The sequence below is a fragment of the Bidens hawaiensis genome, unplaced genomic scaffold (assembly GCF_021521415.1).
Source record: "Bidens hawaiensis isolate Kalapana, Puna unplaced genomic scaffold, B.hawaiensis_p1.1 tig00003902_1, whole genome shotgun sequence".
Classification (NCBI taxonomy): domain Eukaryota; kingdom Viridiplantae; phylum Streptophyta; class Magnoliopsida; order Asterales; family Asteraceae; genus Bidens; species Bidens hawaiensis.
The window spans coordinates 1,683,415-1,697,746 of NW_027491226.1; positions in this window are offsets into that span (position 1 = coordinate 1,683,415).

The following is a 14,332-nucleotide window of genomic DNA, read 5'->3' on the forward strand; positions in this document are numbered from 1 at the left end:
AGTCAAGGTAGTTCTTGAAGGTACACGTTCCACTTGGACCTCCAGTTTGGTTCTGAACGTGTGCGGCTAGAGCGGCCGCCGCATGGTCGTTCAGCAGAGTTTGGAGTTCAGCTGCAGTCAAGCTGATGTTACCACGTCCTCGTCCAGCGTTTCTTCCAGCCATTTCCTAGAATCACAGTATAAAATGTTAAACATGAATTTTTCTTTCATATACAACACACCATACATGTAATAAAAAGATAGGTAAGAAAGAAATAAGAAACAACATCACATCACAACCACATATTAATCTAAATAAAAATTCATGATTAAAACCATTGTATTCGCTACAAAGTATTTCCAATCAATCCTTAAAATCATAGAAAAATAATAGTTCGGATGGAGACAACCCCTCCATCTAAGTGTCATCATCACTAGATGTCATCGTCTGAGGACACCTCTGAGTGTGCCTCTTCCTCAGCCGGTTCTTCTTCGGGTTCCTCCTCGGGATCTTCCTCGGGATCCTCCTCAGGCTCCTCTTCGGGGTCTTCTTCAGGTTCCACTTCAGGCTCTGCCTCAGGCTCGGCCTCAGGCTCTGCCTCAGGTTCGGCTGCGTTCTGAGCAAGTTGCATTTGTAAGACATCGCAACGCTCTAGAGCTATCTCGGTTCGGGTCCTTGCTTCTTGGAGTTGCTCTTGCAAGTCTATCATCTCAGCTTGCATCTTCATCATAACTTTCATCTGTTGATCACTAGCCTCTTGCATTTCTTTCATTGCCGCTGCCATGCGGGCAATCTCCTCCTTAGTCTCGTTTCCGTCCTTCAACAGTCCGGAAACGTTGGCTCTCGTATAGCGCATGTAACCCACGTCACGTTCCAAGCATGAAACAACAGCTGCGAGAACTCGCTCTACAGGTTCGGTTATGGGTGGTAGGGTGTTGGGATAAGCAGGGTGGTTCGGGTGAGGTAACGGGGGAACTTGTTCGCGATAGACCATACGTCTTATCATGTTAGGGTACCATTCCCAGCTAATGTCGTTTTCGTAAATGCCTCCGGATAGGCGGTACCTCTTCGGTGCGGGAGCTTCGAGTTCCGGGACTACTCGGGGTGGTGAGGCGGTAGGTAACTGCGGTTCCTTCCCGTGAGCATGCGTCATCGAATCGGATGATGATGAGGGTGGCGTCGACATTCCTACAGGTAAGCCGTGTATGCGCGCGCGTATGAGTGAAAGAGGTAAGGAGATAAGATTACAAGACTACACAATCTATGCAGTGCGTATCATTATAACTAATCGTCGCGGTTATAGTCTAGTATGCATGCAGCTTCTAGTTCGCTATAACCAATGGCTCTGATACCAATCTGTCACACCCTCAAAATCCACTAACGGAGTTTTACCGTCAGAGGGTGTGAACTAACAGGATCGGAATCATCAGTTATAATCAAACCATAAAAACGTTTAAATGAAAATAAGTGCGGAAGCGTAAAACCATAGAAACAATGTTACGTCACGCAGGACGATTTAAAACCAAGGATAACAGTTAAAAGTAAGTTTGCATAGTTAAAAGTTTATCAAGCAATGCATGTTCCTAAACCGCGCGCCCGCCTCGGCTACCTGAGAATAACATACTAAAAGTGTCAACACAAGGTTGGTGAGTTCACAAGTTATATAAAAATAAATCGTTTAGCGTTTGCGTTCAGCGTTACAGCGTTACAGCGTTTTGCGTTAAGCGTTTTGCGTTACAGCGTTTTGCGTTACCAGATAGTGTTATGTCAAATTATATATCGATAGGTAGCTAGTCTATACAACAAGTATTACTAAGTGTTCGACACCGAAGCTGACTCGTTTATTAAGTGCCTTGTCACCAGGTCCTCCAGACCATGGTACGTGTTAGCCAAAATTACACCCGCTCGACCTCCAGTCGAGTTTAGCGTTGGGTGGGGTTTGTCAAACCCAGTAGTACTACTCAACAGTGACTCGCTATTCTAAATATTAACCGGTTCGATGTGTAGGACTTCAAATATTTCGTTTGCCACTTAGCCTTTACAAGTGATATATAATTTATAACAAAATCTTAAATGCGTTGTGGAGTATGTTATCTCCCCCAAGTGAAAAGCGTTTGAAAACAGTTTAAAGAGGGGAAAGTGAAACTCACTGTTTGCGAAGAATTTCCCAACTTAAATCACCAAGATGCGCGTCACCGAAAAACTCTCTCTAACGTTCTAAAACAACAAAGAGATTTTTCTAAGTGTCGGAATATTATCGAGTCTCTAGACCCGGCACATAATGCCTATGCACATAACATGTTTCGTGTTTCGTTTGTGAATCGTGTGTGACTTTAACAAGTGTTTTTTTTGTGACACATCACATGTGTAAGCAATCATATACGTGTCATGTATTCATAACGTACATTACCAGCAGTTATTCCCCGTAACGGCATTTTGGTCAACAAATAACAATTAACTAGCCATTATTCCCCATGAGGGAAATTTGGTCAAATCATGGCAATCAATTAGCAATTATTCCCCGCAAGGGTATTTTGGTCAAAACATAACAATTATATAGCAAGTATCATGTTTCATGCATTTTTACACAACTCAGCAGCTAGTTTCACCGAGACAGAAATCCTACTAGAAAGATTGTACTATTTCACCGATCATAACATCTCAATTAATTTACCAAAAATCATCACAGAAGCACATATGTCTTAGGTTTCCAGAACATATTTTATTAAATTTTTATTCCTCATAGTTTTCTCACAATCATCAAATCATTACAGCAAACTCATAACAGTCAAATTCATGCGTAACAGAATGTTATTTGCAATTCCCGTTAAACGAAAAATCCAATAAATGCAAGACCACTTGGGTTAGGTTCCTAACTCAATAAGTCAACTTCCAGAAGTGGAACCAACCCAATTGGTCTCGTAGTTCATGAGATATAACATTTACAACACAACCTAACAGCAGGTCTAACAGCTCAGCTTTGCACAATGTTTTTGTAAATTCATAAAAGTTAACTTATGCTTGTCCAAAAATTACAAATTCATACTTTATAGAAACTAGACTCAACCTAGTTTATTGTAGTACCAATAATCTCAACCAATTTTCACGTTTACACTTCGTTACAGTCACTTAAACATCATATACACATTCTGTCCAGAAACTGTTTGCATCCAAACTCAACATAATAACAATCTATGAACTATCATGCATTCATATAACCCTCTAGACTCCATAAACACCATCCATGCACATCAATTACATATTACATACTTGATTAGGGTTTGTGTTTGAACTCAAATCAAAGATACAACAATCAACATGCAACAAGATTCAATCTAGTTATCAAATCATCATTCAATCAACCACAATCATATTAGCTATATACATACACAAAATCGGCAGCTTAGGGTTTGTGGTTAACCCAACAACATCAAAATCAAGCAACAAGAATGTATAGGATGATCAATTATACCTTCCTAGCACCTAGTTCTTCAATCACAAGCTTGATTTCTTGGTTGAATGTGTGTGTGAGAGTCGACGGCAGCCAAGGGTTTGGGGTGGGAGAGTTCCGATCGGGGTTTGGGATTAATAATAATAATAATAGTTAGGGTTTACTTGTTAATGATCTATTTATAAACACACAAGTTACACTCAAGTCCCTCTACTTTCAATTGTTGTTTTTCTAACTTAACTAACTAGTTTACATCTTGAGTTAATGTTCATAACCATGTTATCACGTAACACATAAGTCTAACACGTAATTATCACATAATTAATGTTTTGACGTTTTTCATTTATTCATCAATCGTTTGCGTCAACTCGTTTGCGTTTCGGTGCAAATCCCGAAAGACTACACATGTAGTAAGTGTTAAGCGTCATTTAAACCCTAGTTTAAATGTAATGAAGTGTGCGTTATAGATTTAGTGATCTTAAGTTTGAATTGACGGAGTTGAGTTAACGGAGTTAACCTGAAATTGACGATTGTCACATTTTATGTCAAATTCCCGATCTATGTTATCTCCGATGCATCCTCCACAACAAGTTCTGGTGACTACAAGTCAAACATTTCTAGCTCAACAGATGCAGAGGCCAGAATTCTCATTCTTGTCATTCAACAGACCTGCTGGCCCAATGCACTTAATACATCCAACGTTCTACAATCTGCATGTCTAGCATCAAATGTTCCAGCTAATGAATCTGATTCACGTGCAAAAAAATCAAATGGCTGTTGGCAGACAATTAAAAGAGAATATAAGGGTCGAGCAGAGAAATATGATAAGGCATATGCAGTTTGTTTAGAAAGAAAACCAGGATTTGCAGGCCTTGATTACTGCTCAAGGGGAGAGGTTAGATAAACAAGATGAGTTGATACTTCAACTGACATGTAAAGAATATATGCTTAAGAAATTGAAGGGTGATGATGATGAAAAAGATCCCGAGGCAGGTGGATTTGATCAGCAACCAGGTGGTGGTGCCTCATCATCTGGGAATTTTGAAGCCAAGGGTGATCATGATAAGCAATTAGTGGTTTATCGTAATACCACTATTATGCAGCCCGTGAATTTGATAAAGGCGAATATTGTATTATTTGTGGATGAGAGGGGCGTGGTTGTGAGTATAGTGAACGGCGTTGAAATAGAAGAAGGTGAATTTGTTGACCACTCGTTAACAAAATAACAAATCGCCTTGCTTCTTAATTTAAACGAAGAGACGGTGGATGAGTTAGTGAAACAGGCGGATGTTGAGATGGAAGATAATGAGGAGGTGAGATACGGTAATAGTATTCCATCTGGGAATACGTCTTTTAATTATGATGATGTTGAATTTGAGGACGTGACAGCTGAGGAATACCTTGACTTGTATACTCAGTCTAACAATTCAAAGGACGGGATTCCATTTTTCACAACAAAGCAATAACAAGCAGCTGAGGAATATCTACAAAAAGAGAAAGAGAAGGTGAAGGGAAAAGCTAAAGTATCCGAACCTGAGACACAAGCTTTGGATGGTACTTTTACTGACAACATGGTAAAGATGAACAAGATGATCGAGTCCTTGAGATATGCTGGGCGTGAAGATGACTTGCAATCGAAGGCTCGAGAATCAGCATACCAAATGAAGAATTTTGTTGCAGTCAAGACGGTGAAAGGTAACATTATCTCGTGGACATACGAACATCTGATGGTTGGCATTGTGAAGTGGGAACATGGAATTTAGTATTACCGACACATTGCTGATGTTCTTACTATGCCTCGTTGGGATGGCCGTGCATTAGTGACCAAGCCGCTTAAGAACCGAGGAGGAAATTAGTTGGTTGACTGGTTCTATTGTCACTTGGTACGTAGGGTGAATTATGGCTTTAAATTCTTAAAACAGCAGGTACTGAAGCACAAGTACATTAATGAGATTGATCTGCACACTGGTTGGAGAAAGCTAGCCCTTAAAGTAAAGCTGCCACGCACTTAGAAGAAGGTAAGTTTAAAGACGTTTCCACAAAGTCTTTATAAAGTGTTCAACAGGTGGTATTACGATGATCGGCTTAGAGAAGCCGTAATCGTATTGGGATCAGGTGTGAAGAACGAATTTATAAGAGTACTAGATCCGATGCGGCTAGTTAACCTATCTGAGTCTGGCAACGAAGTACTATTCAAGAATTGAATCAAATGGAACTACATCAAAGATAACGAGCAAGCTATGCAATTTCAGAGAGTTATATGTGTATGCCATGCATTCGGGATTCATAGTTGTGCTGATTGGAAGACTAGCCAGTTCAGGACTTTAAGTATTTGAAGAACAAAGAGCTTGAGACAAGGGGGAGCTTGCTAGTGCACGATTTTGCATCTCGGTCTTTGTTAATGTATTTTTGTAACTTCTATGTATTTCCGTGCATGAAATCTTTAGTCTTTTATACTCGTATTTAATAATGTTCGTGTATCACCATATATATTATTATGCAATCATATATTATTTATTTCTAGTTAGTAGCACTATTATTATATGCACAATTACATGATTCTATTTTCATTTCATCATATACATGATTAATCGTTAATGTGACATTTAACCGGGAATGTCTAGATTAATATTTTATAACCGATAACACTAAAATTTTATCATTATTAATTTTAATTAAATCAAAATAGAATCTTCTAGAATATTCTATTCTTAATCTCCAATATTTGCCTTATCCAAATTTTGAATTCAAAACCTAGTTAAATTATTTATCTAATTCATACTAATATCTCGCTAAGCACTATAAATAGAACTCCCTAGCAAACTCAAAATTCATTCCAATCCTGCATATTCCAAAGAGCAAAGGTTGCAAAGTCGTGATCCTCGTCCTCTCAAAGATTCACAACTCGTTTCCTTCCTAGTAAGTTCTGATTTCCGTTTAATGTTTGTTCTTTCATTCTGCAGAAAAACCTTTTATTTCAATGCTTATATCCCGGTCATAATGTATCCAAATCAAGAATTTCAAAAGTCTAAATTGGTTCTTTGTGTATCTAGTATCTCTTTAATTTTTGGTGTAAAATTTTATAAAATTTAAAAATATTTTTACTATTTTTCTTTAACAAAGGGTCTTGCTGAAAAGCCTAGCAGGAAACTTTAGTCTCAAAACGAATATCATAACTCATCCATGTTTATGAATTATGACACAAATTTTGGATATGTTGTATAACTATGAATTAGAAAAATTATCCAACTTGAATCAACTTAATTCGTTTAAGTATCAATTTTTAGTGATTTTTTTTACTAAACTGACTCTGAATGAGACCACTCGGTAGTCTACGAATTTTGTATTTTTTTTTTACTAAACACTTACATCTTATAAAACAAATATAAGTTAAAAACTAATACAGTTACAAGATATAAAAGTTTTGTAATCTAACTCAAAGGTTTACTATTTTTAAAAATTCGTGTCATGAACAGTAAGCAACCTATTCATTCTGGAAAAGATAATCTAAAACACTAAACCGTAAAGTTATCACATGAAACCACCAAATCTAATTGTACTTTCAAAGAAACACCAAATCTATAGATATTCACCATGGGTTCTGTCACCAAGGCTACAGCCTAAGGAAAAACCAAGTGGTGTGTCCGGGCGTGAATGGACCAACTTACCTTTTCCTAGGAACCCGAGGTCGAATATTTTATTCCAACGAAATAAAGTAATAACCTAATAACAACTTTCTTTATCATTAGGGCTCTATACCAAAGTGTTGCAAGTCTCAATTCATTAACAAAGCTGAGTTCATAGCCCCCTTTACATGCTTTTAAACGCTCTATACTTTGGGGTGGAAACATGCAATTTATTTATTCTATGTTTTATAAATGCTATTTGATTAAAGCTTTATTTCATTATAACCCAAGGCCTGTGTCTTCAGAATCCGACGATCGTTAAACATTAAACATAATAGTCTAATCGTGAATTAGACGACTCGCTAAAAGTGTAAAAGGTTTGGTTGTAATCACAAAGTATACAAGTAACTTGACACATATGGAAGCTTTTAACTTAAACTTATTTTATGAAAACCTATGTTCTCACCTACTATTTTTAGTTGACACTCTCGCATGTTTTTTCAGGTATTGAAAATTTGTTTGTTGAAGATTACTTGATACAAGATATAGGATATTAAAACCTATGTTCTCACCCATTATGAACAATCACTGCCTCGCCTCGACGTATTCCGCCATCGGTTGGGATGTGATAATTTTGGTTAATAGTTAAAGTAATAAGGGTATTTTGGTAATTTACATCACACATGCGTTAATGCAAAGACACATTCGTGTTAGAGTAGATAATAAAGAATGTGTCTCCATGTGTCATTAGCCTTCATTCGTTAGAGGTTGTTAACGAATGAAGATAACGTATGTGTTCATTCGTTATATTAAGCGAATGGACTTAATATTGTTAGCGAATGAGACTCATTCGTTATGATATGTATATTAAGTCCATTCGTTTAATATAACGAATGAACACATACGCTATCTTCATCCGTTAACATCCTCTAACGAATGAAGGCTAATGACACATAGAGATACATTCGTTATTAAGTACCCTAACAAATGTGTCTATATATTAACGAATGTGTCATGTAAATTACCAGAATACTCTTAATACCTTAACTATTAACCAAAATGCATTAACAAAGACTAAGATGCAAAACAATGCACTTACAGATGGTGATACTTGAATTCGGGATGATGGTAACTTGAATAATAAAAACTAGGATTTTGAGATGGCAGATGATTTTAGTGGAGTTTCTAGTAGAGGTACAAGTGAATAAAACTTGTTACATTCTCGAGGATGTTTTGTTTCAGGTCATTATTAAGAATACATTCTGAAAATAAAATGGCGAGTGAATCACCTTTGATATAATGGATTTCAGGTTTTTTAGGAACGTCTAAATCATTTCCAGCTGGAAAGACGACTAGGTTGCCGGCAAATTGGGAGAAGTGTTGAAGAGTTATAGACAATGAGTGCTTGAGTTTGGGGATAATTGTTTGGATGAAATGGTATTTGGAGTGGGGGAAATCATAAAATAAAAGCTGATGAACTAGGGGGAATAGCATCCATAGCAAGTCAAAAATTGTAAGTGGCATTGACCTTTTGCCGATGGTTTTTGGCGGTGATGAGATACAAGATTTTTCTATAACATGCAATCACTTATATGATGCGGAGGCAGCCATATGTGGGGAAGGAAAGAATCTATGTAATTATCACGTGTGTCGTACATTTCTTTCTTATTTTATAGAGGGATAATCATGATATTTTTCATTTCATAACTATTTATTTATTTTGAGTAAGTGCCAAAATTATCCCTGGGGTTTGGTTAAAAATGCGAATTTCTCTCATAGTTTGTTATATATATGGTCAATATCGTCCAAATCACTAACTTTGTTAGTTTTTTACTTTAAATGAAGAGTAAAACGTCTTTTAAACTTATTTATTATTTTATTTTATTTTTGACCCTGTTTATATTATATGTTCTTCTTTCAATAATACTTTTTTTCAAACCCCGAACCCAAGCATCATTCATGATTGGCAAACAAAAAAGTTTCTACAACACCAGTTTTTTATGATTCCACGACTGGAAACCAACAATTTCTGCAAAAGATCAAAATATTCAAACCAAGATTGAGATCGAGTTGTTTTGGGGATTATTAAAAAAACCACAATTACAGTGAGTATCAGTAGATTTACATTTTGGGTCAAACCGTAAAACCAAAATCCACATAACAATGTTTGTTAATGATTGGAGCAGCAACAAAACTATGGCATCAATAGATCATAACTTTTAGCACTTTTCTTTCTATTTTTTTTATCAAGATTGTGTGCATAATTTTGTTAATGATTTAGTGAAAACTATTGATCAGGGTACTTAAATGTAAAAGATCTACTATTGCCACAATCTTTCTGATTTTTGACAGATAAGCAATAATAATAACTTTACCCAGCATGGCAGAACCAAGCCTTGGTGCGAAAGCATGAATAGTCAGTAGTAACGGTGAAGCTCAGATCCAGATGGGATCGAATCGCATTCGTAGTCACTCTTGAAAGATATTTGGACGGATGAGTGATGTTTTAGGAGAGCCTGATTCGATTAACAATAATCAATAAATTGGATGAACACATACATGCAATCGAAATACAAACATAAAGATGTGGCAGTGTGATTTCATTAGTCAAAATAATGTCACAAAGAGCAATCATACATACACACATGCATACACAAGAAAGATCAGCCACCCCGGGAGTGCTCATCCCGGAGGCGAAGAATCTCTTAGGGATAAAACCCTAACTCTCACATAAAAATTCAATATACACCCTTTCTCATGCTAGACAAATAAAAAAATAGATCTATTTATACTACCCTAGCATGTCTTGGTCCTCAAGCCATCCACCTTTGGTTGAGACCAAAAATATTAATATATTTTCACCCGTAATAATAATAATAATTCGATGCATCGGTCTAAAATATAAGTCCCAACAATCTCCCCCTTAGACCGATGCCATCGAATTTCTTCCATGATCACCTCAAAACCCGTTGTCTTTCATTGAAATTCTCCCCCTCACGTTAAGCTTCTTCCGTTGTTCATTTAGGCCATCTTCTCTTTTACCTCTTTTGGATAAAATTATACTGGTATAAGAACGAGGCTTCAAACTCCAATAATCGGATTCATGTCAATCGGTCACCACGAAAGGAAATAAACTCGGTATGATCATCAAATAATCCAACTTTCTTTAAAAGCGCGTTTCTTTCTTTGCAAACTCTCTTCAAGCCTTTACACGTACTAGGATTGAGGTGATCATGGAAGAAATTCCAACTATTCGGAATCAAACTACAACCCGCTCTAGAATTTCAAGTGACTTTTTTTCTTAGGAAGAGATTCCAACTATTTACATGTACTAGGAAATCCAAGAACTCAGAAACCAGCAAACATCTTTGAAGAAAATCGAATTGTGAATCGATCTTGATCATATTTTCCTTTACATAAGTCTTTCACTTGATTTGAAGCTAACAATTTGCAATGAAATTTATAGAATTTTTCTCTCACAGTTTCGTTGCAATTATCTTTAATGAATCATGTTTTCAAATCAAATGCGAGTGAAAACATGAAACTCTTCGATTCCAACAATCTTTGACTTGGTCAACTCATGAAATGATCTGAAAATCAACCATCTTAATCTAGTAAGTGCCTTTTTTGAAGTCGTCAAATTTTGGTAAATTTTGCATAATATTTTGCTGAAATATCTTCAAAATGACCAAAATGCCCCTTGTAGACCTGACACGGTCAACGCCTGAGTTGACCAGAAAAGTCACTTCCAAACAGTCACTCAAACATGGGCAAACATTTTTCGTTGAGCACATGGTCAAAAAGTCAACGGATAAGCGAATATTAAGTCTTTTCTCCATCTTGACCCGTTTGACTTTAGAAAGTCAACTGCATCAAAAATCCAAAAGTTTTTTTAAAAACTTGCAATTTATTTCACAAACACAAACTTTCTATTCACAAGCACACATATTTCCTTAAAATCCCTTCTCGAGCATGCCCAAACATAGATAGCTCGTGAGTAAAGGTGTGCTCGAGGGTAAAAAGATATGCCAGTGAGTAATCATTAAGGTTTTCTTCACGGGCATGCTCTTGAGCAAAGGTGTGCTCGAGACACAAACTTGAGATAACTCTTTTTCGAGCACGTATGCTTAGAATATTAAATTCTAACTGTTCATGACAAAACAAAAGTGTACTCGAGAAGACATATGCTCGAATAAAAACAAGATGTGCTCGAGAAAGGATTATATGCTCGGGGTAAAAACTTAACTTTTTCTGTACACATAATACTCATTTCAGCTTTAAATTACCAAAATACCCCTCCACTTTTCTTGTAAAGCAGCAATAGACTTATACCAGCTGCAAATAGTCTGAAATACCCCTGCACAACCTTCATTGACAGCTTGCACTGTCCGTCATTTTAACTTGTATCAGCTGCAGAATTAACAAATTGCGCTTTAGTAGCTCGTAACTGTTCGTGTATAGAATAATTGGTGAACTGGTCAAGAATCTGTTTGGGAGTATGCACATCGGCAGGAAACAGTTTGTAAAAACTGTTCGAGAATGATGACAACAGCAGTAATACACTTATTCAACTTTAATCACAGAGGAACCAATTGTATCAATTTTGGATCAGCAGCAAGTACTCGAACTCATAAGTGTTTTGGCCCGTTATCCGCACATCAGCAGCCGCACTCAGCAGTAAATCTACTAAAAAAAACCGTGTAGCAGCTCTATCTACTTGTGTACGGAACTTATTAGCAAATCAGCAACATAATTTACAGAAATGATCTTGACTCGAAAAACAATTACTATTCTGCCCCTGCTCATAGCAGCCACTATTTAAACTATTTTGTATGTGTTCGTGAATTAACATTTACTCGTGACAGAAATCTGTTAGCGAAATAAAATCATAACCAGCAGCTTGTTCTAAGTACTCATGAATAACTAGTATAACAACAACATATAAGTGTTCAAACTCAATAAGTTGTCACAGCCAGCTCAAGCACATCAGCATGTCTCTTCGAACTCCGTTCTGAGTTGACTCGGCACTATTCAAACTCATATCAGCAATCGTTTTAAAGTCAGACATTATTTCAACTCAGCCCTATTCCAACTTGGTATTTAGTAGACTCAGCTAACTACTTGTGAATAATAATCTGCTATGAATCAGAATGTGTTTGTACGCCTGTGTAGCAGCAACTGCTGTACATTCGGATTTGTAAAATAAATTTAAGCAGCAAACGCTCGGGAACATACATTGAATCTGCTCTATCTATTCAAGAATAATCAGACCATCTGCTCAGGACTGATATAGATCAGCAAACTCATTTAACAGGTGAAAGACTTATTCACAAAGCGGCTGCAATCTTCAAGTTTTCAACACATAATCAGCAGCTCAAACACATTTTGGTCAAACAAACTCATTTGATTGAACACATAATAATCCATCTCAATAATGAAATTAATCATCCAAATTGGCTCCAAACACATTATATTAATCATACGAACTAAAAACAACCTTCAATTTGCCCTAAGTAACATTAATTATGATTTCCCCCAAAACGAACATATGAGCCCTAATTTTTCAATCTGAGTTTAAACACTTTATACACGAAATTGATCGCTTAAATCTCATCAAATCATCTCCAACTCATCATTTTATCATAAATCATTCAACCATTTCATCAAATACTCATAGATGAATAATCTCATATAAACGAACTTACCATAAACGAATCGAAAATGTAGATCTGGACGAATCTGAACATAAAAACATGGAATCGATGTTGAATCTCCGAACTAATCATCAACCCGAGCATCAATTCACATTGATCAACTTTAAATAATCAAATTTCATCCCAATACATGCAAAACCCCACAAAACTTCAACTAACTTCAAAGTTTAACGTCCATGGCGGATTTAGAGCGAATTGAATCAAATTCAACTGTTAGTCTGAACGCTTCGGTAACCCTCTCTTATACCAACTAACAAAACCGAGTGTCAGTGAGGAAGCGTGAATAGTTGGTATTAACGGTGAAGCTCGGATCCAGACAGGATCGAATCGCATTCGTATTCATTCTTGAAAGATACTTGGAAGGATGAGTCGTGTTTTGGGAGAGCCTGATTCGATTAAAAATAATCAATAAATTGGATGAACACATATATGCAATCGAAACACAAACATAAAGATGTGACAGCATGATTTCATTAGTCAAAAAATTGTCACAAAGAGCAGTCATAGATACACACATACATACACAAGAAAGATTAGCCACCCCAGGAGAGCTCATCCCGGAGGGGGAGACTCTCTTAGGGATAAAACCCTAATTCTCATATAAAAATTCAATATACACCCTCTCTCATGCTAGGCAAATAAACAAATAGATCTATTTACACTACCCTAGCATGTCTTGGTCTTCAAGCCATCCACCTTTGGTTGATACCAAAAATATTAATATATTTTTCACGCGTGATAATAATAATTCGATGCGTTGGTCTAAAATATAAGTCCCAACACAGCTTCACCTCCTTCGGCTTTTTGTAATACTTGAGAGATCTCAAGTATACCCTTTTCGGTTCCACCTTCTAACGTTCAAACCAATCAAGCTGTTTGCTGGTAACCTCTTCTTCTTCAACTGTATTCCCCTTGTCCACCAATACCGGGTTTCCTTGACTGTCGAATTCCTGACTGATCACTTCTATCTCCTTGTTAAAATCTTCATCGAATTCTGGAAATTCATGGTTCTCGTTCACATAATAGACATGTTCTTTTTCCAAGACTTCCTCAATCACTGGTTCTCCCACAAATATCATATTCTGGCTGTTAGCATTCTCCAAACCTTGTTCTAAATCAAACACGAACTCCTTTTCAATAACATTCAACAATCATGCTATATCAGCCCTTGTCATCTTGATCTCACCCTCCTACAATTCATTTCTAGCAAAAGAAAATAGCACGGGAGGTTTAGATGATATCGTATAAACATCTAAAACATCCATCTCTTCATCAGTGTTACCACCCTTGGATGTCTCCCCCTGACTTTGTTCTCCATTATTAGATTGTTTGGCAAGTGATACATCAACATTTGCTTCAGTGCCCGAACCAATCTTAATCCCAACACCTCCTCCAGCACTTAGATTGTTTGGTGTATCATCATCAAAATTGTCATGTCCCGGTGAATCTCCAAAATCAACCTTTTCTTTGCCATCCTCTTCCTCCTGTTCTACCGCCTGATCAACAGTTTGTTCGATCATCGGTTTTACTACTTTCTCAACCACCTGCTCAACAACTGGTG